This window comes from Nicotiana tabacum, chromosome 24, assembly GCF_000715075.1.
Source record: "Nicotiana tabacum cultivar K326 chromosome 24, ASM71507v2, whole genome shotgun sequence".
In the NCBI taxonomy this organism is placed as follows: domain Eukaryota; kingdom Viridiplantae; phylum Streptophyta; class Magnoliopsida; order Solanales; family Solanaceae; genus Nicotiana; species Nicotiana tabacum.
In genome coordinates this window covers 84,111,239-84,138,242 of record NC_134103.1, presented here as the reverse complement: position 1 = coordinate 84,138,242, position 27,004 = coordinate 84,111,239, and the positions used below count along the sequence as shown (strand labels likewise).

At 40.7% G+C, this 27,004-nt stretch overlaps 2 long non-coding RNA genes across 7 annotated transcripts; both read left to right on the top strand.

The window, feature by feature from the left end:
- Window positions 1-9,639: 9,639 nt before the first annotated feature.
- On the top strand, window positions 9,640-13,283 carry LOC107824224 (uncharacterized). Of its 6 annotated transcripts, none has more exons than XR_001656813.2 (7): window positions 9,640-9,770; window positions 10,899-11,048; window positions 11,136-11,421; window positions 11,546-11,606; window positions 11,744-11,853; window positions 11,969-12,103; window positions 13,132-13,283. It is a non-coding gene; the product is annotated as an uncharacterized LOC107824224 (long non-coding RNA). The 6 variants fall into 6 exon arrangements; XR_012706611.1 differs by having other exon boundaries at window positions 11,546-11,632; XR_001656812.2 differs by having other exon boundaries at window positions 11,546-11,636.
- A 358-nt stretch (window positions 13,284-13,641) lies between these two features.
- LOC142178515 (uncharacterized) lies at window positions 13,642-25,967 on the top strand. Its single transcript, XR_012706689.1, has 2 exons — window positions 13,642-13,721; window positions 25,257-25,967. It is a non-coding gene; the product is annotated as an uncharacterized LOC142178515 (long non-coding RNA).
- Window positions 25,968-27,004: the final 1,037 nt, after the last annotated feature.

The following is a 27,004-nucleotide window of genomic DNA, read 5'->3' as shown; positions in this document are numbered from 1 at the left end:
TCCTTGGTCAAGTAAGATTCTGCTGTCACACTTGAAATTGTGCGGACCGCAGAAACTCCACCGCGGCCGCAAAAAAGTGTGCGGTCATAGATCAGACCAATCTCTGTCATCATAGAGTTGGCACTTTTGGGAATTCTAGTGTGCGACCGCAATGAGAAAAGTGCGAACCGCACTTCAATTCTACGGTCGCACTCCAAATTGTGCGGACCACAGTTCCATCTCTGCGGCCGCACTTCCAAATTATGCGGTCCGCACAACCCAATCTGCGGCCGCACTCGCAATTGTGCGGACCGCACTTCCCCACCATGCACTCATGTTCTGCAATGTGATATATTGTCTATGTTCAACTGAATTACAACTGACTTATGCTATTTCTTATTATAGAAAATGGTCAGATCTTGAGGTCGTGGTGATACTTCAAAGGGGAGGGGTGAGTCCTCCAGAGGCAGAGGCAAAAGCAATTTACCCCTCGCTCTCCAAAGGGTAATCAGCAAGAAAGTTACAACAGGCTAAGGACAACAGCCTGAGCCCTCCGAATCTAGTTCATATGCGCCATCTCGGGAAGCATCAGAGGGCGACTCAATGCAAGAGTAGCCTGTTGTTCAATCATAGCCACAAGGAAGGTACCAACTTAGAGACGAACCTTATCCTCACATAGCACTTCTGTGGGTTCGAAGAGTGCAAGTCAGGCTTTAGAGCCCTCTTCTACACCTGTCCCTGAAGCACCAACAGCTACTGTGGATGATATTCCGGACGATGGTAGAGGAGGTGATACCACAGTTGCCGGCCTTGAGAGGTCGAAGAAGAAAGAGGTCTGGGAGGACCGGTTTATGAGTCTGCTGCCTTCACTAGTTTTTGTGAGTGGTGGTCGGTGAGATCGCTCACTCTTAAGCGATAATTGCAACTCAGATATCTTGACAATTACACCCCAGAAGTGTTGAGGCAGTTCCGAGAGAGAAAGGGGTAGATGTTGTTCACCTAGTCAGTTATGGATGCAAATGAATACTTGGTCCGGGAGTTCTATGCCAATGTGGCACATATCAAGAAAGGGACCAAAAGTTACAAAAGTGATAAATCTGAAGGTGTGGTTCGGCCAGATCACACTAAACTCCTACTTGGGGTTTGAGGATGTGGAGCCAGTGCAGTACTTGGAGAAGCTGGCGATGAGTGATGCAGCTCGCCCTTGGCTAGCTGAGCTTCTTGCAGCCCCCGGGCCACCACCACCATGGATCACTGGAGGGGTTCCTATTCAGTAAAACACCCTAAATTTTGAGGTGATGGGATGGCAGACCTTCGTATGCAGCAGACTAGACCCATGCCAGAACAAGATAAACTTACCTATTCCACGGACAGTTCTAGTCGCCTCTATTATGGCCGGGTACCCGATCAATGTGGGTGTCGTGATGTCGGCCAACATGTCAGTGGTTGCCAGGCAGGCTGATACTTCCTACCCGTATCCCAACACCATCATTGAGTGCCTTACGGATGCACAGGTAGAGCCCAGAGACTATGACACGAAGGTTCGGGCAAAGAAGCCTTTCTCTTGTTATTCTTTGATGGATGCACACAACCCCAAGAGAAAGGGTCAGCCGACTACTACCGTAGGCCAGTCTGATGAACCTTCGGTGGTAGATGCAGAGTCCGCAGATGTGCCTTCCATTTCGGAGTGCCATCTTTCAATACAGCTGCCATTCTTCCACCTTCAGCCTCAGTACCTCCCTCATCGGCTTTGAAGCCGGTACCTATGCCTTCTGCTCCACTATCTGTGATGCGAGTCTCACAGACACTGGCGAGCCTCAACAACTGGATGCAGACAGTTGCTGCAAAGCTAACTGACATATCTAGTTAGGTTTCAGCACAATTATTTTCTCCGGCACCCCAAATTCCTCCCACAGTCGAAGAATATATTGAAGAAGATCCTGGACAACCAGAACACTATCATGGCTACTCTGGTACAATATGGGTCCGTGATTGAAGAATTAGGAAAAGAAGTAAGGAAGATGCAGAAGTCACATGCTTCGAAGAAATCAGTGGATAAGCTACGACGACAAGTCACCAAGCTTGCAGCAGCCGGAGATATTCCATTTGACATGTTGATAGACCCGCACCACCCAGGCCCAGATCCCACAGAGCCCACCATAGCAACTGGCAATTCTGAGGAACCAGACCTTGTTGCTGACATTAGTGAGGCAGTTCGTCAGATGTTCACCAACCCAGGTACTCCCGGACTTGAGGATGATGAGATCCAATTGGAGATTGAGGTTGGTGCCACTACTAGGGACACAGAGATGGCCACAGAACCATAGGGAGTTTTCTTCACTCTCATCCTTCTTATACTCTTATTTTGTTAAGCATTGGGGACAACGCTTATTTTTATTCAGAGGGGTGGAGTTTCTTTTACATTTTGATGATTCTAATGATGTATTTTGATAACTATGAGACAAATTGGCATGTAATTAACTAAGTACTATTTTCTCCTTACTTCTCGTTATGTATATATTCTCCCTTATCCCTCTTTATGTATATTTGTTTAGCTTTCAATAGCCTTTTGCTTTATTAGCTTCTTTATCTTTATGTTTGTCTTCGTTTTGACTTGGTAGTTTCTTTTTTATTTGCTTTTTGAAGTAGTAGCTTCTTTTTGCTTTAATAGAATCTTTTTATGTTTTAGTGGATAATAAGCCTTTGGTTTTCTTAATGCCACGGTTCTTTCCATAGGTGAGTTTTTGTGTGAACCGGGTGACTCTTCCCAATGATGGATGGCGTGACAACCTTCTTAAGGGATTAAGTCCGTTGTTGGTAGTTAGGTAATAATAGTAGTAATAATGAATAAAAAGACCTAATTAAGTCATGCTTGAAGAGTCAAACATGCTTCACTTGGTACAACACACTTAACTACTTGCTTATGGTTAAAAACAAGTTTTTTGGAAAGAAATAGCTCTAGTTAGTGACCTTTTGACTCTTGTATTGAATTAGGCAATCATCAAGTAGTTTAGTCAAATCATAGTGATTCTCAATCTTGAATATGGTCGTTGTGGGCCCTCGATTCTATCCTCTTTAACAATCCAGTTGTGTGAGAGGTGAGATGTTGTCGTTGCAAGTCTAAGTACCCGTGCGAATGGTCTAGAACTTGCCCCAAATGTGTTTCTAGGCAAAATTTTAAGTTTTGCTTGGCTTGAGAAGTGATTGTAGGCTCTCCTTGACCCGCTTGAAATTTTTCATTGCCCACCAATGTTGTTATCCCTAGTCAACCCATTTGAGCCTAAAACCTTTATCATTTGACAACCATGTTACAAGCCTTCTTTGCAAGAAAGGCAACGTTGAAGGGATTCAAAAAAAAGTAATGATGCGAAGCATGGAAAAAGAAAAGAAGGAAAAAATGAATATCATGAACAAGAAAAAGTGATGTTAAGTCTCTCTAGTTCCCTTAAGAAAAAGAAAATGCCTCAAAGAGTTGGCAAAAGCATGAGCCGATAAAAGAAAATAGAGTGCTTAAGGAAAGGTGAACTCGTTCTATCATAGCTTATCCAACCTTAGTCCAAAAGCCTTCATTGCATCCCAAAAAAGCTGTACGTGATTTCAAGCCGAGTAAGCTTACATTAGTGGTGATTTACATGAGAGGCAAGCCTATGGTACTTAAAGCCGTACTTGTGACATTCTTTTGAGAGTGATGAATGAACCTTTCACAAATCTTTGAATTGAGTGCCATATTCTTAAGTGAGATGGGCAAACAGAGAGTAGAGGAGGAGTTTGGGATCAACAATGACCTACATGAAAGAGCAAGCTTCCTTGATAAATAAAGTCAACTCTTGATGCTCAAGTGTCACATTAGAACCATTCATGCTTAAAAGTTTAACTTGCGGCCTTATTGATAATTCATAAGTGTCGTAGGTAATTGTTGGTCCCAATTGATGTGTGATTGATTCACCTTTGATTAGCAGGAATAGTTCTTAACTTGTGGAGGAGGGAACTACTTTATTTTCCTGAGAACAAGAAAAAGCTTAAGTTTGGGGGAGTTGATAAGTGGGGATTTTGACTACTTATTAGAGCCTTTTAGCTTTCGTTTTAGTCCAAAAGTGCTTAATTGTGTTCCCGAAAACTGATGAAATGTACTTAATTGCAGGAATATTAGAAGATGAGCTCCCGAGATGAAATCCAACGTAAGAAGGAGTAATATGAACTCATGGACAAAAACAGGCACAAAAGCTCAAAGTGCGGACCGCAGAATATCATCTGCGGCCACAGGTCGTGAAACAATTCCATCAGAGAATGTTGCAAGATGCGAACCGCACACAAATTGTGCGGCTACAGAAGCTGGGTTAGAGCAAAAGTTCAGAGAGCCTACATCTCAAAGTGCGGACCGCACAATTATTGTGCAGCCGCAGAAGTAAAGCCACGCGGTCGCACTCAAAATTGTACGGACCGCAGAAGAGCAAGATGCGGCCGCACTCAGAATTGTGTGGACCGCAGAAAGAAAGTAGTGCGGCCACAAATCAGAATTATGTGGCCGCATATTTCCACTCATGTCAAGCTGAAGAAAAGTGCGGACCGCACATGGAATTGTGCGGCCGCAGAACCTCCGAAAGGGCATTTTTGTCTGAAAATCTCAGCTTTGTATAAATAGAAGAGTTTTACTTTTTAGGTCAACTTTTGACATCAACTGCTACAATAGATGATTTCCTTTACTCATTTTAGTAGTTTTTGCTATTTTGAGCTTTTTGAATATTAATTTCATCATTTTAATTATTAATATGGGTTTAATTATCATTTCATCTCCTGTTTCTTCTAGTTTGATCATGAGTAGCTAAATTTTTATTAGGGTTGTGACTCAACCCTACTGTGTAAACTTAATGGGTGTTTGATTTATTACTTGTTTATGGTTGAGTGTTTATTATCTAGTCTTGTTCTTATTTTTATTTGAAAAATTAATGGCTGCAAACATTAATTCATGCCTATTTGACTTAGTCTCTACTTGATAAAGAGAGACATAGTCTAGAAAAACTTGGCTAGTAAGAAATTGGGTCAATCGAGAGATTGATAAGCCCAATTAAAGGGTTGAACCTAGAAATAGTTAAACCCGACTTGAGCTTCTTATCAACTATTTTGTTCAATACCCATTTGGACTTGAGAAAGCCAAATTGGAAAAAATGACTCTCTGACCGAGAGGTATTGAGTGGGTACTTGAGTGTTGATAGCTATAATATACCCCGATCAATAAAACAAGCTTTAACGTTTACAACCCATTAGGAAAACACCTAGGTGAAGGTCATATCCCTAGGCCTTTTATATCATTTGGAAAACAACAAAAATAATTTCCTAATTTCATTCTTTGAATCACAATCGTAGTTTAGTTTAGATTTTTAAACAAAACCAAATATTGCGGAAGTGCAAATTTAGATATACAAACTCACACGCTAAGATATATACTACTAAAACCTATCCATATAGCTCCCTGCGAAATTTGACCCCGACTCTTGTTGTGTATTACTATTGCATCGACCATTTTCATAACCACAAAGTGAGGAGTGAAATTGAATGAGATCAGAAGGGGAGGCTCCTAAGTTATTTAGAAAAGGAAGGCATGGTTCTGCTGCTGAAATAATTGGAGCTACAAGGTTGGAAGGACGTGGTCCTTCAGTTGGAAGGAAGTTTGGCCAGGGCTGAGAATATGGAATTCTTTGCAAACTGTGAAATTTCATATGGAAGGGTCAATCGTGAAGTGAAAGGAGTGAAGGTGAGGTTTGATAATAAAGAGCTAGGAGAGATTCTAGGTATACCTACTGAGGGGTATAATGATTATACCAAGTTGAAAGGGCATAGTCTAGAAAATCTTCCTACCTCACTGGCCATCACCAGGAAACTTGCTGATAGGGACTTGGAGCAAGAACCAGAGCTGTTTATAAGAGTGAGATGGAACCTGCCCACAAAGTGCTCTTTGAATTTATCAACAAAGCATTTTTGCCTAGGCAGGAATGAAGGCACATTGCTACCTTTATAAACCAGGTCCTTATGGAGTGCCAGGATAGTGGGAAGTAGATTAACTGGCCAGGGTTCATAATCCAGCCTCTTCATAGGGTTTTTGTGGCATTAAAATCATGTCATTCCCTATGGCTTTATCCTAACTGTTGTGCTTGATGACTTTAAGGTTCATCTAAAAAACATAGGATGTTTGTACGATGAAAGACTACTTTGGGGCCGAAACTTTGACTGATTGTGACTACCAAGTCCAAACTGTGCCCAAAGAACCTGATTCATCCAAGAGGGTACCTAAGAGTAACAAAGTTAGAGTGTTGGAGCAGGAGAGTGGGGCTAAGGATGCTGAGATTGAACGGTTGAAGACTAGGTTGGCTGAAGTACAATGTCAGAAAGACTCTCTCAAGTCTGAGATTGCAAAGGTGAAAGAGAAGAATGAGGGCATTATTCAAGACATGGTATAACTGCTTCAGGCCAAGAACCAAGAACCTAGTCTCTCCCAGTCCTAAACCATTCTTAGCATAGTAGTAACCAGTGACCCAAGTGAGATTTTCTTTCACTGATGGTTCTATATTTTTATTTCTTTTTATACTTTGTGGAAGAATCTTATCAATAGAATTCACTGATTTTGCTCTAATTGTTTGTTGATATTTCTTAGATGGCTAATATTCTTAGATTGATAAGAGAAAATTTAACCCATGATTGCATTTGAAGTAGCCCCAGTGGCCATGAGTGATATCTGCTAAAATTTGGTTACTTAACTTAGTTATGCAACTTTTCGATGATGCCAAAAGGGAGAAGATAAGGTGTGCTTTTGCTTTGGAATGTGATGTTTATAACCTAATAAACCCGGTCTTTGATGATTTGTGACGTTAAATAGAAACTGCTATAACATTGTGGTTGATATTGAGCCGAGTTCAAACAGGTTCCATGCTTCTGAAAAGAACAGAGCTTGTCATATTCAAAAAGCGGGAATATTTTTGACTTGAGCAGTTTTGATTTTGATGATTGACAAAGGAACACATGCATGAACCATGTCCATGGACAGTGTACACAAGTTACAGTCAGATTCAAGCAAAAGGCATGCATGTGCAAGGGATAAGTATAAGTGGTTATATCTGATAATCCCTGAATGAAAAGATTGCATAATTGATAAGGAGCAGGACTCCTTACTAGAAGAGAACTCTATCCTAGATAAGAAAAGAGTTAGAGATTAAAGTTAACTAGAACTCTTCCACCGAGGAAGAGTAAAACATTTGACTTCTAGTTACTCTTTATTTACTAACTTTATAAATACCAGGGTTGTTCTCTTTTACATGTGATGCACACATACTGAAGTTAAGCAAGAATTGAGAGCAAAATAGCAAGACATTTTATGAGCAATTCCTGCGAGTTTCAAGAATGCGAACCTGAAGCTACATGAACCAGATTGAAGAACCAGTTCCATGTGTCTTTCTTTAATTCTAGTTTTATTGTAGTAGGAGCTTTTAAGTTGTACCTTTCAATATTTATTAGAAGCATTTGTACTAGATACTTGAGTTGTATTGTTTAAGTTAGAGTTAACTTGAAGCAATCGCAACAGCCTGTGGCTTGTTACTACAAGGGTTAGAGTTAATCCTCAGGTTCACAAGAGTTTGTAAACATTGTTGTTTGGCTCAGAGTTGTAATGAGATGTTTGGAAAAAATCATACTGGGAAGTAGGTCATGATTTTTTTACCTTTTGAGCCGGGTGTTTTTCACATAAAAATACTTCTGTTCTTTACTTTCTGTATTATTTATCTGTAACTGTAGTTTAAGTAACGCATAGAAGAACCAAGTCCTTCCATAATTCAGTGCACACAAAAATTGGACACCACGCAAATCGTCCCCTCTAGTGTGGTATTCAAGTATAAAATATCACTTATGGTTATTATTCTTGTGGAAAACCCAATAAACAAGCTTCATAGCTGATGTTTGGCTAAAAATTTATATTTTTGCATGTAATTTGCGTTGCATGATACCTCGATCTTGTTAATTTTTGTGTGAATATTTGTGACTCGATCTTAATAATGTTATTTATATGTGTAGGAGTCAATTGAAAGTAATTTGGAAAGTTTGCATGCGAAGTGAAGTAAAAACGAAAGAATCTGGAGGAAGTATAAGTTTGGTGCCTAGGTTCGCGCTAGGCACCAACCAAAATGCCAAAGGCAACAGGGCACAAAAGTCGAAAACGTTTGGTGCCCAGGTTGGAGCTAGGCACCAACCAAAACGCCATTGACAGAAGACAAAAAAGTTTGTTGTCTAGGTTGGCACCAGGCACCAAGCGAGACGCTGAAGGGCGGATTTTATCCTAATTCGGCTGGGACTTGGGAATTTCAACCCTACACGTCCCTAACGTGCATAAAAGGGGTTCTAAACCTATTTTGGGGGGATCGAACATACTTTGGACCAAGGGAGAGAACAGAGCCACCGTGGAGGCCAGAATTCATCATATTCCATCTTTTCTCCATCAAACTTAGTAACCTTTACGTTTCTTTGGATGAATTGTTATTTTTCTACCATGTTTATGTGGAGCTAAACTTTGCATTCTAGGATTGTGGTTGTCATGAATATTGAAGTTTATTAATTACATTACCGTTAATTCGAGTTATCGTCTTTGGTTGTTTCTCTAATTCTGTGCATAATTGCTTAATTGTTTGGCCAACAGTTGAGTTCTATTTACTATCTATGCTATGTTTGGGAAAGCCGTGTTTAGATTAGAGTAGAATTAGAGAGCGCTTATTTCTGAACCCGTGGCTCGGGAAAAGATTTCACGGTTAGGATAGGAATATACCTAAAAGTCTTGCTTAGTTGAATATTGTATTATATTCGTACATGATAGATTCAATACCATAGGAATATATGGTTAATATATTGTGGATAGACGGATAGTATTGTGGGAACATGCTATTTATATAAACGATCCGGTCAACTAGTAATCATAGATAATTGGGATTAACATGTGTAATTACGAACTCAATAGGATTGACAAACCAACCATAACCCCGGAATCTTCATCTCCTTTGACTTAAGTCTAACTACAATCGCTTGCTCCTAATTAAGTTAGCTAATTACTTGTTTAATTTCTGCAATAGTAGTTTAGTAGAAAAATAATATTTTTTATAATCTTGGACAGTAAATTAATTTTAGTTTGCTTAGTTAACGATTAATCTAAGTCTCTGTGGGTTCGACATCCGACTTTCGAGTCAATTTATTACTTGACGGCCACATATACTTACGTGTACTCGGGGAACCAAGAATAACATACATTCGATATCCAAAATCTACTTTCAGGCTCCATCGAGCAGTTGGAGAAAGGGACTTCATGCATTCTGAGATTACTTAGTAGTTGGTCCTTTCGAATTATATTTTGGGTGCAAGTATCAGTGATTTTGAGTGTCCATTGTACCATCCGAGCACTTGAACTAGCTGATATGAACAAGCTCTTATGTTCGATATTAAATGTTTGTGATCATTTATCATTTTATCTAATGAAAAATGCAGTCAGTTGGTCTTTTGATTTTCACATTACTAATATTAATATTTAGAAGCATCGGTTTAAGTGTACCAACACTGCATCATAAAATAGTACCAAAGGCAACATAAAGTGTACACTAAGTTTGAACCCTCTTTAGACCAATTTCATTGGCTATTCAACACGTGGAGGTCACTTAATATACACATAAAGCGCATTATATGGCTCTTAGTAGTCTTCAAAAGTGGAATTAGGACACAATTCCTCTGCAATTTCTTCTTCTCCGGCCTTCGCTTCCCATCTTTGTGTATATTTCTCAATTCTTCTGGGCTTTTATTCCTTCTTTTTTCTTTTAGTGTTTAACCTACATCTTTGATTTTTGCCCTTCTTTTCTGTCTCCTGATTTTGCTTGCTATTAATCTTCTATTGGATATTAATTTTTCCGTTCTTTTTAACAATTTCTTGCTAGATTTTAACATGCATGTCCGGAATTATATCTGATTTTTAATTATATGTTTGGAATATTGAGTCTTATGAAGAGAGTGCAGTGCACTAGACGGTCTAATAAGCGCTATTTTATCACATAACACCATTGAAACTACTCTCAGAGGGCTTTTGCTTCCCTCAAATCCTCTTTTCCAATGTGGGAATTTGTAAGCTTTTTTCAAATTAAGTTAATTTGGTTCAATTTCTTCATACATGCTTGCTTTATGATGTCTAAGGCTTTGATTAACCAAAGACCGTATTTTTATTTTAAGTTTATAAGTATAAATCTTCCTCTGATTAAACTCTTCTGGGGTGTTTTCCACTTGTTTCATGTGACATTACAAGTGTAGATACTGGCTGATTCATTATACTTTTTATGTGGTGTTTCCTTTGCACGGTGATGTACCCAAGTGTTTGATAATATGCCTGACACAATTGAAAAATTATTTTAACATCTCTTGAGTTCCGTAATGCAGTAATTTATCATTCAGCAACCTCAAAGTGATCTATCTTTTAGGCAACATGACAAATAGTCACGAGAATTAGATCTTTGTGTATTCATAAAACTTGGATTATAAAATCAAGCATGAGTATATTTAACACATTAGAAACTCATGCTGCATAGTCAAAAAATTTAGTGGTTAGGTTGTTCTTTCAATTGAGATGAGGATAGAGGCATACAATGTGCATAGGTTTTCTTTTGATTGATATTTTACGTAGGTTTTCTTTTGATTCATTGTTTGCTAATATTAGTGAACATGTGAACGAACTGATTAGTTGGAATGAAATTTTGGCAAAAAGCATAACATACTAAAAATACTTCTTTGTTGAACACATTCGACTTTTATTTGATTTTGATTTTCCACTAAATTTGCGCTTGCATGTCCGTCATTGCTCCTGATTTTGCAATCATCCTCTTTTTCTCAAGAATTTTATTATTTTTTACCAGGATATCATGCAACTAAGAGGCAACATCAATCAAATAATAACTGATACACCGGATTGGATATGTAAGGTCCAAATTGTCGACATAGGTCGAGAACGAGAGAGTCCCGAGAAAAAAGTTAGATTTCAAAATCATATTTTCGAGGATAAAGAGGTAATTATGTCTACAGCAACAACATATATTCAACTTTATACTATTATAATTTTACTGCATTTGTAACAAAAAATTGACACTTTACAGGAGCAACAAATTCGGGGAGTCGTGTATGGCGATGCCATTCCGTATTATGCCGACAAGTTTAAACTCTTACAGATATATCTAATCTCCACTGCAAAAGTTAAAGTTTCATCAACTTTATATGGTCCACCAATATATAAATTTTATTAGGTGGTTGATCGCGAGACTATAGTGGAACATATTGAGCCAAATAATGAGAGTGAGAAACCACTACTACCACCGGCGAAGTTGAATATCACTTCTTTCGACCACATTGCTCATATGACTCCACACATTGCTACAGAAATTGGTTATTTACCCCTATCATCTGTTACCTTTACCTTGATGAAATATTTGGCTTCTATAGAATAAATGTATTCCCCTTATTATATTTCTTCGCTCTGGAAAGATCATTCTATTTTTTTCCCAAGCAGATATACTAGGAGTCGTTGTCCGTTGTGGCTGTCTAAAGTATGCAGGTCGTGCTTCAAATAGGTGACGGAAGATTATTGTTATAGACAGTCAGTCAGTACAATATTTTTACAATATATATACACTTACTTTTCTTTCCAACATGTAGATATATCCTTACGATGGATATTTAATAAGTAATACATTCTCTCCATTGGCAGGAAAAAGCAGTTTCTGCTCAATTTATGGGAGGACTTTGCAGACATTGAAGGAACCGAGCTTTCGGGAAAAATTGAAAAAAATGAAGGATATCCTATAATTCTTGGAAGAAGTAACTTTTCGCTCTTATACATTTATTTTATAAAAAATACCACCAACACTATCCTGCTTCTTCATTGCTTCTCCAGAACTGCTGGAGAAATTTAATTTGTGTCACAAAAATGCAGTTTCTTTCAAAAAGTGCTTACCATAGCAAATACGAAGACTTGATAGAATCATGACTAAAGTGCCGCAGGAAAGTCTACCAACACTGCATCATAAAATAGTACCAAAGGCAACATGAAGTGTATACCCATCTCTCTGTAAGTTTCTCAATCCTTATGTGCTTCTATTTCTTCTTTTTTCTTTTAGTGTTTAACCTACATCTTTGAGTTTTGCCCTTCTTTTCAGTCTCCTGATTTTGCTTGTTACTAATCTTCCATTGGATATTAATTTTTCTGTTCTTTTTAACAATTTCTTGCTAGATTTTTACCTGCATGTCCGAAATGATATCTGATTTTTAATTACATGTTTGGAATATTGAGTCTTACAAAAAAATGTACTGGACGGTCTAATAAGTGCCATTTTTGTTGCAAAATACCACTGAAGCTAACTCTCAAAGGGCTTTTGCTGATGTAAGCTTTTTTAAAATTGTGTTAATGTAGTTCAATTTCTTCGTACATGCTTGCTTTATGATGGATAAGGATTTGATTAACCACATTCTTTTGGTTGAATGTTTCCCGTGTAACAAAAAATATAATATGAATGAAATATATTGTTTGGCATTCATCATCTTGAGTGCACAATGTATCTGTCTCTCATGCAAGGAAAGCAAGTACATCACCGTAGGAGTCAATCAATTTACGACAAGCGAAGCTTACTTTTCCCGGCCAAGAATCACTCTGATTTGTTATGATTTTGCTTTATTAAACTCTAATTTATATTTTTCTTCATTATCTTGAAAATTTTGCAGAGTATAATATATATGAATATTTTGTATTGAATACATCTAAATAGGATGATAAGTTGAGTTTAGTTTCTCTGTCCAACGATCTTTCTAATTATGGCATTTTACGTTATGCCAACGGACTCTTATGGTTTTGCCTTATTTGGTTCTAATGTAGATTTGTTTTTATCGTTCTAAGAATTTTGTAGATGTTTTGTTATTCTTATCTCAGTAAGACTGATTTATAGATGTTCGCTGGAAAGCATCTTAATGTTACTTTTGTTCTATGATACTGATTTATAAAGCTTTGTGAGCTCACTATTATTTGTATAAATCGAATTAAAACTTTTAGCCATAGACCATCAAATTTCTATATACCCGTTTAACATGTTGCTTCTACTGCAGGTGGAGACTCAAAACTGTTTGATCTTTTTGCAAATTAGCTCTTCATAGCATGTTGCTTTGGAATTTGCTAGATTCGATGCCGTCTATTTTTTGATATGGTGTTGTATTTAGTTTGAACAAACTTTTTAATTCATTAACCAAATTATGTTGTTGATTCTATGTAATTTTACTTTGTTTGCCATAATATCATGTTGGGCCCTACTAGTTACTAAAGATGGATGCACGGGCTTCACCCTACTAGTTACTAAAGATAGTATAACTAGTTACTATTTTATTATTTAGAAGTCGCACTTATGGTGTACGAAACATTGGGACGAACACTGGGATTTCAAAAAAATTAAGGGTAAATTGGTAATTGTTCATACCTTCTCATAGGGACACGTGTGCTACTATTAATTTGACCAAACCACGTGTACTGCACTTACATTCAACTATAGTCTATAGTGTAATTCTCCATACCTTCTCATAGGGACACGTGTGCTACTACTAATTTGACCAAACCACGTGTACTGCACTTACATTCAACTATAGTCTATGGTAGTACTTCACAACTCATAATTTCTCTCTCACTTAGAAGACCATCTCAGTTTGTGAGTATCTCAGCTTTCTTCTACTCTTTTTATGTTCTTCAATCTTTTAAATTGTGAAATTGTTTGATAGATTGGTTTGTGGTTGCTTATGGCGTTAACTCTATTGTCCTTGTGATTTTTGGTAGATTCTACTTCATTCTCCTTCTTTCTTTGTTGCACCCATTTCTTGGTGATATGATTTTGATAGATTCGATTTGATTTTCTTCATATCTTAGATTTTTCGCTCTCTGCAATTTTCCACTTGCTTAGCTACTTCAAGAGGTTTGAGTTTTGTCACTATCCAAATTTACCCTCCGTGAATCGTCGTGACGGCACCTAATCTCTACGACTAGGTAAGCCTAACACTTGCAGAAACGAAATAAAAAACATGAAAATTAACAAATAACAGTAACAAATATTTTAATAAGCAATTAAGATGCCGCTCGACATATACAATAATCAACTCTCGAAATATACATGACACTCCCAAGACCCGGAACACCGTAAGTCACAAGCTTCTACGAAGTTCTAACTGTTCTATACATCAGTGTCTATAGAAATAAGAGAAGAATTAACATAGGGGGATAGAGGGGGACTCCGAGGATCTGCGGGCGCGGGCAGATGTACCTTGAAGTTCTTCAAAACAGCAGCGACTGCAACTAAGGACGAGGCTGGTAAAAGGAACCTGGATCTGCACACGAAAAACATGTGCAGGAAAGGGCGTGAGTACACCACAGCGATACCCAATAAGTGCCAAGCCTAACCTCGGCAGAGTAGTGACGAGGTCAGGTCAAGGTCCTACTGGTATATAATAAATAAGCAGGAGAGTATAACAATATAATAAGAGGCTGGAATTTAAACAAGGAGAACATAGCAAAGTAGCAACGCAGAATACAGGGATAAACAACAGAGTATCTCTCGAGATACCGTCTCGTACTCCCAAAATAAAAGTGCAAGGAGATCTCTCGAGGTACCGCTCGTAGTCTCAAAAGTAAATATGCAGGGAGAACTCCTAAGGAACCGTCTCGTAGTCTCAAAAGTAAATGTGCAGGGAGATCTCCCAAGGAATCGCCTCGTAGTCTCAAAAGTAAATATGCATGGGGGATCTCCCGGGATACCGTCCCGTACTCCCAAAGTAAATACGCAGCTCAAACAAATGAATATAACGGTTACAGCAAGAAAACCTACAATTTAGACTAAGTACAAGTCAAGAAAGAAGCGGGATTTACTAAACATGCTGCAAAGAGTTTAAATAGGCAATTAGGACATGTAGACATGTTATTCTAGGCTAACAGGATAACTACACATGCTAGTATACTTAGATAAGATGAAAACATGCTATGTCTCGGTAAAAATAAGTTTTTTTTTCACAAATAGCCCGTGTACGCACTCATTACCTTGCGTACACGGCGCTCACATATCATAACAACACCAAATCCTAAAGAGATTTCTCTCACACAAGGTTAGGCAAGCCACTTACCTCGAACCAAACTCAATCAATCGGTAATAATGCCTTTTCCATGAATATCCGGCTCCGAATGGCCCAAATCTAGCCAAAATCAATTACATACCATAAATACAACTATAAGAAATTAATCTAATTAATGAAATCAAAGCTAAAGCAAGAAATCAGAAAATCGTCCCAAAAAGTCTCCCGGGGCCCACGTCTCGGAATTGGGTAAAAGTCACAAAATATGAACACCCATTCACTCATGAATTCACTCGTACCAAAATTACTCAAATCCGATACCAAAATCTCGATCAAAATCTCAAAATTCGGCCTAAGAACGTTTCTCAAATGTTCCCCAATTTTTCACCCCAAATCACTAATTTAATGATAAAATTAAAGACATAATCGTGGGAATTAACCAAAACTAGGTAAGAATCACTTACCCCAAACACCCACGTGAAAATCCCTCCAAAAAGCGCCTAATTCTGAGCTCTCAAGTCCAAATGGTGAAAAATGACATAAACCCTCGATTTTGAACTCTTAAATCTGCCCAGGTGTTCCCTTCTTCGCGAACACGGCCACTATCTCGCGTTCGTGTATAACAAAAATTCCACTGACCAAATTTTCTCCTTCACAAACGCGAGGGACCTCTCACGAACGCGTACCTTTCACTTCCTGGTCCTTCGCGAACGCGATACCCACTATGCGAACGCGTAGACCAAATGACTGGGGTCCCCAGCTGCCTCACTTCCTCTACGCGAACGCGTTCCACTCTTCACGTTCGTGATGCTTCCACTGACCATACCTTCACGAACGCGGGCTCCTTTGCGCAAATGCGAAGAACAAACTTGAGATGGCCTCCCAGATGCCCTACGCGATCGCGAGACCTCTCTCGCGAACGCGATGAAGAAATGTCTGCAACAAAAACACAAGAAATCTGTTATCTTTTCTTAAGTTTAAAAGGTTCGTTAACCATCCGAAATCAACCGGAGGCCTCCGGGACCTCAACCAAACATACCAACAAGTCCTAAAATACCATACGAACTTAGTCGAGCCCTCAAACCATATCAAAACAACGCTAAAATCACGAATTATCCTCCGATTCAAACATAAAGAACTTGAAACTTCCAAATTCGACAACCGATGCCGAAACCTATCAAACCACGTCCGATTGACCCCAAATGTTGCACACAAGTCATAATCAACCTTACGGACCTACTCCAACTTCCGGAATCAGAATCCGACCCAATATCAAAAAGTCAACTATCGGTCAAAATCTCCAAAACTTTGACTTTCGCCATTTCAAGCCTAAATGAGCTACAGACCTCCAAAACACTATCCGGACACGCCCCTAAGTCCAAAATCACCTAACGGAGCTAACAGAACCAACATAACTCTATTTCGGAGTCGTCTTCACACAGTTCCGACTACGGTCCAAATCCTAAGGCTTAAACCTCCATTTAGGAACTAAGTGTCCCAAAACACTCCAAAAACCAAAACGTAACCTCCCGGCAAGTAACAATAGCAGAAAAAGATATGGGAGAAGTAGTTAATAGGGGATCGGGACTATAACTCTCGAAATGACCGGCCGTGTCGTTATATCCTTCCCCTCTTAAAACAATCGTTCGTCCTTGAACGAGCATAAAGACATACCTGAAGTGGTGAAAAGATGAGGATAACGGCTGCGCATAATATGCTTGGTCTCCCAAGTAGCCTCCTTGACCGGTTGACCCCTCCACTGAACCTTTACGGATGTAATGTTCTTTAACCTCAGCTTTCGGACCTGCCTGTCCAAAATAGCCATTGGCTCCTCAACATAAGATAGATCCTTGTCCAATTGGAATGAGCTGAAATCCAACACATGAGCCGGATCGTCATGATACTTTTGGAGCATAGAAACATAGAAGACTCGATGGACCCCTGCAAGACTAGGAGGCAAGGCAAGCCCATAAGCAACCTCCCCAACACGTCGCAGCACCTCAAATGGGCCGATAAACCTTGGACTCAGCTTGCCCTTCTTCCCGAACCTCATAATGCCCTTCATTGGCGAAACCCGGAGCAAGACCCGCTCTCCAACCATGGATGGAACATCGCGAACCTTCCGATCCGCATAACTCTTCTGTCTGGACTGGGCCGTGCGAAGTCGATCCTAAATCACCTTCACCTTATCCAGGGCATCTTGAACCAAGTCTGTACCAAATAATCTAGCCTCGCCTGGCTCGAACCAACCCACTGGAGACCGACACCGCCTACCATACAGAGCCTTATACGGTGCCATCTGAATACTCGACTGATAACTGTTGTTGTAGGCAAACTCCGCAAGTGGCAAGAACTGGTCCCAAGCACCCCCAAAATCTATCACACAAGCGCAGAGCATATCCTCCAGTATTTGAATAGTGCGTTCGGACTGTCTGTCCGTCTGAGGGTAAAATGTTGTGCTCAATTCAACCCGAGTACCCAACTCCTGCTGTATAGCCTCCAGAAACTGCGACCCCCGGTCAGAGATGATAGATACTGGTACGCCATGAAGCCTGACGATCTCGCGGATGTAAATTCGAGCCAGCTACTCGGAAGAATAAGTAATCATCACATGAATGAAATGAGCTGACTTGGTCAGCCTATCCATAATCACTCAAACTGCATCAAACCTCCACTGAGTCCATGGGAGTCCAACAACGAAATTCATAGTGATCCGCTCCCATTTCCACTCCGTAATCTCTAGCTTCTGAAGCAACCCACCCGGTCCCTGATGCTCATACTTCACCTGCTGGCAATTTAGGCACCGAGACACATACTTCACTATATCCTTCTTCATCCCCCTTCACCAGTAATGCTGCCTCAAGTCCTGATACATCTTCGCGGCACCCGGATGAATAGAGTACCGTGAGCTATGAGCCTCCTGAAGAATCAACTCACGCAAACCATCTACATTAGGCACACATAGCCTGTCCTGCATCCTCAATACGCCATCATCCCCAATAGTGACCTCATTAGCATCACCGCGTTGAACCGTGTCCTTAAGGACAAGCAGGTGGTGGTCATCATACTGACGCTCCCTGATACGATCATAAAGAGAAGACCGAGAGACCACATAAGCCAACACTCGATTCGGCTCAGAAATATCCAATCTCACAAACTGGCTGGTTAAGGCCTGAACGTCCAATGCTAAGGGTCTCTCTGCTGCTAGAAGATATGCCAAACTCCCCAAACTCTCTGCCCGGCGACTCAAAGCATCGGCCACCACATTGGCCTTCCCCGGGAGGTACAAAATGGTGATATCATAATCCTTAAGTAGCTCTAACCATCTCCGTTGACACAGATTAAGATCTTTTTGCTTGAACAGATGGTGCAAACTCTGATGATCAGTGTAAATCTCATAGGGAACACCGTACAAATAGTGGCGCCAAATCTTCAGGGAATGAACAATAGCCGCTAACTCAAGGTCATGGACAGGATAGTTCTTCTCATGCACCTTCAGCTGTTTGGACGCGTAGGCAATCACCCTACCGTCCTGCATCAATACCGCGCCAAGACCAATCCGTGACGCATCACAATATACAGTGTAGGACCCCGAACCTGTAAGCAATACCAAAACTGGGGCTGTAGTTAAAGCCGTCTTGAGCTTCTGAAAGCTCTACTCACACTCCTCTGTCCACCTAAATGGAGCACCCTTCTGGGTCAGCCTGGTCATAGGCGCTGCAATAGATGAGAATACCTCTACAAAGCGACGGTAATACCCTGCCAAACCAAGAAAACTACGGATCTCCGTAGCCGATGATGGTCTAGGCCAACTCTGCATTGCTTCCACCTTCTTCGGATCCACCTTGATCCCATCACTCGATACTACATAGCCCAAGAATGCCACTGAGTCTAGCCAAAACTCACACTTAGAAAATTTTGCTTACAACTTCTTTTCTCTCAAAGTTTGAAGCACAGTCCTCAGGTGCTGCTCGTGATCCTCCCGAGTCCGAGAGTACACCAGAATATTGTCAATAAACACAATGACGAAGGATTCAAGATAAGGTCGGAACCCACTGTGCATCAAGTGCATAAAAGCTGTTGGGGTATTAGTCAGCCCAAAAGACATCACAAGGAACTCGTAGTGACCATACCGAGCCCTGAAAGCAGTCTTCGGTATATCTGGCTCCCAAATCTTTAACTGATGATAGCCTGAACGTAAGTCAATCTTGGAGAACACTCTGGCACCCTGTAGCTGATCAAATAAATCATCAATACGAGGCAATGGATATTTATTCTTCACTGTAACTTTGTTCAACTGGCGGTAATCAATACACATCCGCATAGAACCATCTTTATTCTTCAAAAATAAGACAGGATCACCCCAAGGTGACACACTGGGCCGAATGAAGCCCTTATCAAGCAACTCCTATAACTGCTCCTTCAACTCAGGAAGAGCCATACCGTATGGAGGAATAGAGATGGGTTGAGTGCCCGACAACAAATCAATGCCTAAATCAATATCTCTTTCAACTCATTCAACTCAGCTGGAAACACATCTGGGAAAACCCTCACTACTGGAACAGACTCAACTGTAGGGCTATTAATACTGACATCCCTCGATAAGCTAAATACGCGTCGCACCCCTTCTCAACCATTCGTTGAGCCTTAAGAAATGAAATAACTCTGCGGGAAGTATACTCTAAGGTACCTCTCCACTCTAATCGTGGTAAGCCAGGCATAGCCAGTGTCACGGTCTTAGCGAGACAATCAAGAATAGCATAATGGGGCAACAACCAGTCCATGCCCAAGATAACATCAAAATCTACCATACTGAGTAATAATAAATCGGCTCTGGTCTCAAAACCACTAAGAGCAATCAAATACGACCGATACACGAGGTCCACAATAAGAGAATATCCCACAAGAGTAGACACATAAACAGGGGAACTCAAAGAACCCCAAGATACGCCCAAGTGTGGGGCAAAATAAGAGGACACACATGAATACGTAAAGCCTGGGTCAAATAATACCGACGCATCTCTATGACAGATTGGAACAATACCTGTAATGATAGAGTCGGAAGCAACTGTCTCTGCACTAGCCAGAAGAGCATAATACCTGGCCTGACCTCCCCCTCTAGGGCGACCTCGACCTCCCCGACCTCCACCTCGAGCTGGCTGAGCAGGTGGGGCAGTAGCTAGTGCTGGAATCATGGCCTGAGGACCCGGTGGAGCACGTGGTGGCTGAGAAGTCTGTGGAGGTGCAACCCTCCTAAGTCTGGGGCAATCCCTCACCATATGGCGGGTGTCGCCACACTCAAAACAACCCCTCGGAGGGCGTGGCTGCTATGACTGACTCGGGCCAGGTCTGCTGGACTGGCCGCTAAAAGTACCCCGAGTAGGAGGTACACTAGATACTGGTGGTGCATAATAAGGCTCCTGGGGCCTAGAAGGGGCTGGAACACCACTGGCCTAGAAGGGGTTGGAACACCACTGGCGACCGGAAGAGATGAATGAATGTGGCGACTCACATAACCCATACCATGGCGAGCTGCTGGGGCACGAGCTCCAGAATAAGAACTAGTCTCTCGAGACCTCTTGGCTTCTCTCTCCTCCCGGTCCCGGGCAAGCATGCCCTCCAATCTCCTGGCAATACTCACAACCTGCTGATAAGGGATATCCATCTCCAACTCCCTGGCCATACTAATACGGATACTAGGGTGGAGTCCCTCAATAAACCGTCGAACCCTCTCTCGAACTGTGGCAACCAAGGCTGGTGCATGTCGGTCCAAATCACTGAAGCGGACTGCATACTCTGACACAGTCATAGCACCCTGGCGCAGCTGCTCAAACTCCGCGCGCCATGAGTCCCTGAGGCTCTGAGGGACATACTCTCTCAAAAATATGTCCGAGAACTGAGTCCATGTAAGTGAAGTTGCCTCATCCGGACTACTCAACTCATAAGCACGCCACCATTGATAGGCTGCTCCTCTAAGCTGGAAAGTGGTAAAAGAAACCCCACTCGTCTCCGCTACGCCCATAGTACGGAGAATACAATGACACTCCTCCAAAAAATCCTGAGCATCATTTGTAGCCAATCCACTGAAGGTAGGTGGGTGGTACTTCTTGTACCTCTCAAGTCTGAGCTGCTCCGCCTCAGAAGCGGCTGTCCTAGTCTCATGATAAACCGGAGCTATCGGCGGCATATGAATGAACTCTGGGGCCTGATCAACCTGGACCCTCTGCTTAGGAGTGCGGGCTGAGGAAGCCTGTGCCCCTTCCCCGGCCTGAGATGCGGCGGGAGCTAATGGAATCAATCCAGCCTGAGCTAAGTTGTTGAACATGCTCATGAACTAGGCTAGAGTCTCCTGGAGGGCTGGTGCCTGCCCTCCAGCTGGAGCTGTTGGGGGCTACTCTGTCGCAGCTCGTGCGGGTGCTCTGGCTGCACCGCGTGGTCGTCCTCTACCCCGGCCCCGGCCTCTAGCGGCTCTAGCAGGGGGCGTGGGTGCCTGGTCATCAGATCGTACGGTATGGTTCCTCACCATCTGTGAGAAAGAATAGATTACAGAAGTTTAGAATTTTTTATGCTAACAAATTTCGCACGAAAAGGAATCAAAGAAGCATAATTTTTCATAACAGTTCCATAGCCTCCCGAAGATAAGTACAGATGTCTCCGTACCGATCCATGAGACTCTAATAAATCGGCTTGCGACTCACGACACCTATGAACCTAGAGCTCTGATAGCAACTTGTCACGACCCAAACTTTCCCTCCGTGAATTGTCGTGACGGCACCTATTCTCTATGAGTAGGTAAGTCAACACTTGCGAAAACGAAATGAAAAATATGAATATTAACAACTAACAGTAACAAATATTTTAATAAGCAATTGAGATGCCGCTCGGCATATACCATAATCAACTCTCGAAATATACATGACACTCCCAAGACCCGGAACACCGTAAGTCACAAGCTTCTACGAAGTTCTAACTGTTCTATACATCAGTTTCTATAGAAATAAGAGAAGAATCAACATAGAGGGATAGATGGGGAGTCCGAGGATCTGCGGGCGCGGACAGATGTACCTTGAAGTTCTCCGAAACAGCAGCGACTGCAACTAAGGATGAGGCTGGTAAAAGGAACCTGGATCCGCACACGAAATATATGTGCAGGAAAGGGCGTGAGTACACCACAGTGGTACCCAGTAAGTGCCAAACCTAACCTCGGCCGAGTAGTGACGAGGTCAGGACAAGGACCTACTGGTATGTAATAAATAAGCAGGAGAGTATAAGAATATAATAAGAGGCTAGAATTTAAACAAGGAGAACATAGCAAAGTAACAACGCAGAACACAGGGATAAACAAAAGGGGATCTCCCGAGATACCGTCTCGTAGTCCCAAAATAAAAGTGCAAGGAGATCTCCCGAGGTACCGCCCCGTAGTCTCAAAAGTAAATATGCAGGGAGAACTCCCGAGGAACCGCCTCGTAGTCTCAAACGTAAATGTGCAGAGAGATTTCCCAAGGAACCGCCTCGTAGTCTCAAAAGTAAATATGTAGGGGGAGATCTCCCGGAATACCGTTCCATAGTCCCAAAGTAAATACGCAGCTCAAACAAATGAATATAACAGTTACAGCAAGAAACCCTATAATTTAGACTAAGTACAAGTCAAGAAAGAGGCGGTATTTACTAAACATGCTGCAAATAGTTTAAATATGCTATTAGGACACATAGACATGCTACTCTAGGCTAACAGAATAACTACACATGCTAGTATACTCAGATAAGATGAAAACAGGCTATTTCTCGGAAAAAATCAGGTTTTTTTTCCACAAATAGCCCGTGTACGCACTCGTCACCTCGCGTACATGGCGATCACATATCATAACAACACCAAATCCTAAGGGGATTTCCCCCACACAAGGTTAGGCAAGCCACTTACCTCGAACCAAGCTCAATCAATCGGTAACAATGCCTTTTCCACGAATATCTGGCTCTGAATGGCCCAAATCTAGTCAAAATCAATTACATACCATAAATACAACTATAATAAATTAATCTAATTAATAAAATCAAATTTAAAGCAAGAAATTAGAATATCGCCCCAAAAAGTCTCCCCGGGCCCACGTCTCGGAATCGAGTAAAAGTCACAAAATATGAACACTCATTCACTAATAAGTTCACTCTTGCCAAAATTACTCAAATCCGATACCAAAATCTCGATCAAAATTCAAAAATTTGGCCTAAGAACTTTTCTCAAATTTTCCCCAATTTTCCACCACAAATCACTAATTTAATGATGAAATTAAAGACATAATCGTGAGAATTAACCAAAACTATGTAAGAATCACTTACCCCAAACAACAACGTGAAAATCCCTCCAAAATCGCCTAATTCCGAGCTCTCAAGTCCAAATGGTGAAAAATGACATAAACCCTCGATTTTGAGCTTTAAAATCTGCCCAGGTGTTCCCTTCTTTGCGAGCGTGGCCACTATCTCGCGTTCGCGTATAACAAAAATTCCACTAACCAAATTTCCTCCTTTGCGAACGCGAGAGACCTCTCGCGAACGCGTACCTTTCACTTCCTGGTCCTTCGCGAACGTGTAGACCAAATGACTGGGGTCCCTAGCTGCCTCTCTTCCTCTACGCGAACGCGTTTCACTCTTCACGTTCGCGATGCTTTCACTGACCATACCTTCGAGAATGCGGGCTCCTTTGCGCGAACGCGAAGAACAAACTTGAGCTGGCCTCCTAGATGCCCTACGCGTTCACGAACAAACTTGAGCTGGCCTCCCAGATGCCCTACGCGATCGCGAGACCTCTCTCGTGAACGCGATGAAGAAATGTCTGCAACAAAAACACCAGAAATCTGCTATCTTTTCTTAAGTTCAAAATGTCCGTTAACCATCCGAAATCAACCCGAGGCCTCCGGGATCTCAACCAAACATACCAACAAGTCCTAAAATACCATACAAACTTATTCGAGCCCTCAAACCACATCAAACAACGCTTAAATCACGAATCATCCTCCGATTTAAACTTAAAGAACTCGAAACTTTCAAATTCGACAACCGATGCCGAAACCTATCAAACCACGTCCGATTGACCCCAAATTTTGTACACAAGTCATAATCAACCTTACGGACCTACTCCAACTTCCGGAATCGGAATGCGACCCCGATATCAAAAAGTCCACTACCGGTCAAAATCTCCAAAACTTCCGACTTTCGTTATTTCAAGCCTAAATGAGCTACAGACTTCCAAAACACTATCCGGACACGCCCCTAAGTCCAAAATTACCTAACGGAGCCGAGGAACTCCATTCCGGAGTCGTCTTCACACAGTTCCGACTACGGTCCAAATCCTAAGGCTTAAACCTCTATTTAGGGACTAAGTGTCCAAAAACACTCCAAAAAACAAAACGAAATCTCCCGGTAAGTCACAATAGCAGAAAAAGATATGGGAGAAGCAGTTAATAGGAGATCGGGGCTATAACTCTCGAAACAACCGTCCGGGTCGTTACAAGTTTTCTCCTATTTTTTTTTTATTTTCATGGATTCCGTCTCTTTCTAATTTTATCACTTGCTTGATAAAAATCTTCTAGCCTCTGTTGTGTTTGTTTTTACATTCTTTTGAATAATTTCTTGCTAGATCTACATACATGTCAGAAGTTCTATCTAATTTTTATATGCATGTTTGGAAATAAATACTTAATTAGGTGCGTGTTTTTTGTTTCTAATTTTGGTTGTGCGACTGTTTTTGTGTGCAAATTTTATTATTATTATTTATTCTTTTTGGTAAGAGGGGAAATCCGCGGACGCTACGACCTCTGTCACAGCCTCTGCCCTTCGGGTGAGCACTCTGTGGTAAGCACTTTGTGCGCACTGGGTGAGCACTCTGTGGTGAGCACTTTGTGCGCACCGGGTAAACCTTCCCTATGTAATAGCCTGAATTTTATTATTTGAAATTGCCTATTGAGGGTGAATTCAAAAAGTTTGTTTTCTGATTTTCTTTAGATTTGATTTCTTCGTTCTTAAAAAAGTGGATCTGAAGCAGTGAGATGCTTCTGTTCTCCAGTTTTGTTCTCTCTCTTTGAGTTTTGTGTAATATGTGATTCCTATAAATGACTCTCACCATTACTATACAGTTGTAGAGTGATGCACCTAAGGTGTTTGATAAGGAAATCTTTTGCGAGGCACTATTTGGTTCTTGAACTCTTCACTATTTCAATGTATTTCATGCATTGCAACAAACATGGGGTGGTCTTCTTTTTTGAAACCATAACAACCTTGAACCAATTACCTGATCGAGAAAAAAATCATTGGCGGATTTGAGAGGAGCTGACTCGATGAACAGGAAAACTACTATCAATTGATAGGAATCATCATGCATCATCAATAAACCATGGTAAACATCAAAATGTGCATATGTCAAGACGCACTAGGCTATTCTGGAAAAGGTCTATTATTGAGCTCAATTCATGATTGATACACATAGGTGATCATTCTTCTGAATGTGGCAATGATACTGGTCATGGCTGTTTAACTGCTGCACAAAGCGTTACAATTTATTTTTAAGTTATTGTAGCTGCATATAATGAATATGGTATCAAAGTCAATTGTTTCACGGGTTGGGCACTTGGGCATGTCACACAACAAAATGATGAAGGAATTTGCATTGGAGGTTTGAGAAGAATGCGCAAGTCGATATTATTCTTTCTTTCTTTCTTTTTTCCTGGTATTTGTTTCTTCTTTTCATTTTTGTTTTGGTACTGCTTCATGTTTGTGTGGAATATTTTGTAACTGTGAACAAACTATTCCTTTCTTCAAAGTTATGTGAAATATGTCTTGAATCATCAGATCCACACTCCAAAGAAGAAAGTGAAGAAGGAAAAAGAAAATTTGCTAACCTGCCAAACCATATATAATGACTCATTGTAAACTTCTGTTATGTTCTTTTCTATGTGTCTATGTGATCTTTGGTGACATTTAGGGAAAACATGATTACTATAAGAGCACAGACCAACTCATATGTTGTTGGTTAGTCTTATTGAGCAAGAAATTCGTTTATACCTATTTCTACTCTCAAGTTGTACTCCACATTCTTTAGTATAATCATGTTTATTAGATGTGGGTATATTTTTCACCATACATTTATGTTTATATATCTATCAGTTTCTTGCTTGGAATTAAAGTTTAGTTGATGTTATAGTATAAAAAAAAGTATAGGGAGATTTAAGAAATCATGCTAAATATATAGAGTAGTAAATAGTTACAACAATATCATGGTTCAACTTTCTGTACTACAGAAGTATGTGATTGGCTTAACCAGTATTGTCAAAGGCGAAAAGCTCTAGAAAGCGTTCCATGTGTATTGGGGCTTTAAGCGCAAAGCGCAATTTAAGTGTGGGTTTTAGTAAAAAAAGGTGGAATGAAGGAAAAAAATAAAAATATATATGTAATTTAGGGAAAAAGTAACAAGTTAATTCATTCATATTGTTTTTCTTAATAACTAATACACTTATTTGTCAATTATATTTGTTGTTTTGTACCGTTCGATTCAAAATAGAATTCATGCGCAATGAGTGTTCATGCCTTAGTACCTTGCATACACTAAAGCACAGCTTAAGCGAGGGGAAGCACCCTCCGTGAGCTTTTTTGAGTTTCAGAGCGTGCTCCTTTGACAACACTAGGCTTAACCACAACATCTTGGTGGTAAATTGAATTCAGAGTTTATTTGTACCGCAGAGTTATGCGATTTCATTGTGTTTTACTACCTTTTGGATAATTAGTGTTAGAATATTATTATTAATCTTTATATTATGTGATGTATGAATTCATGTTCATTTTGCGGTATCGTGTCAATTGTCAATAGCTTCTCCTAAAATGCGAAGTC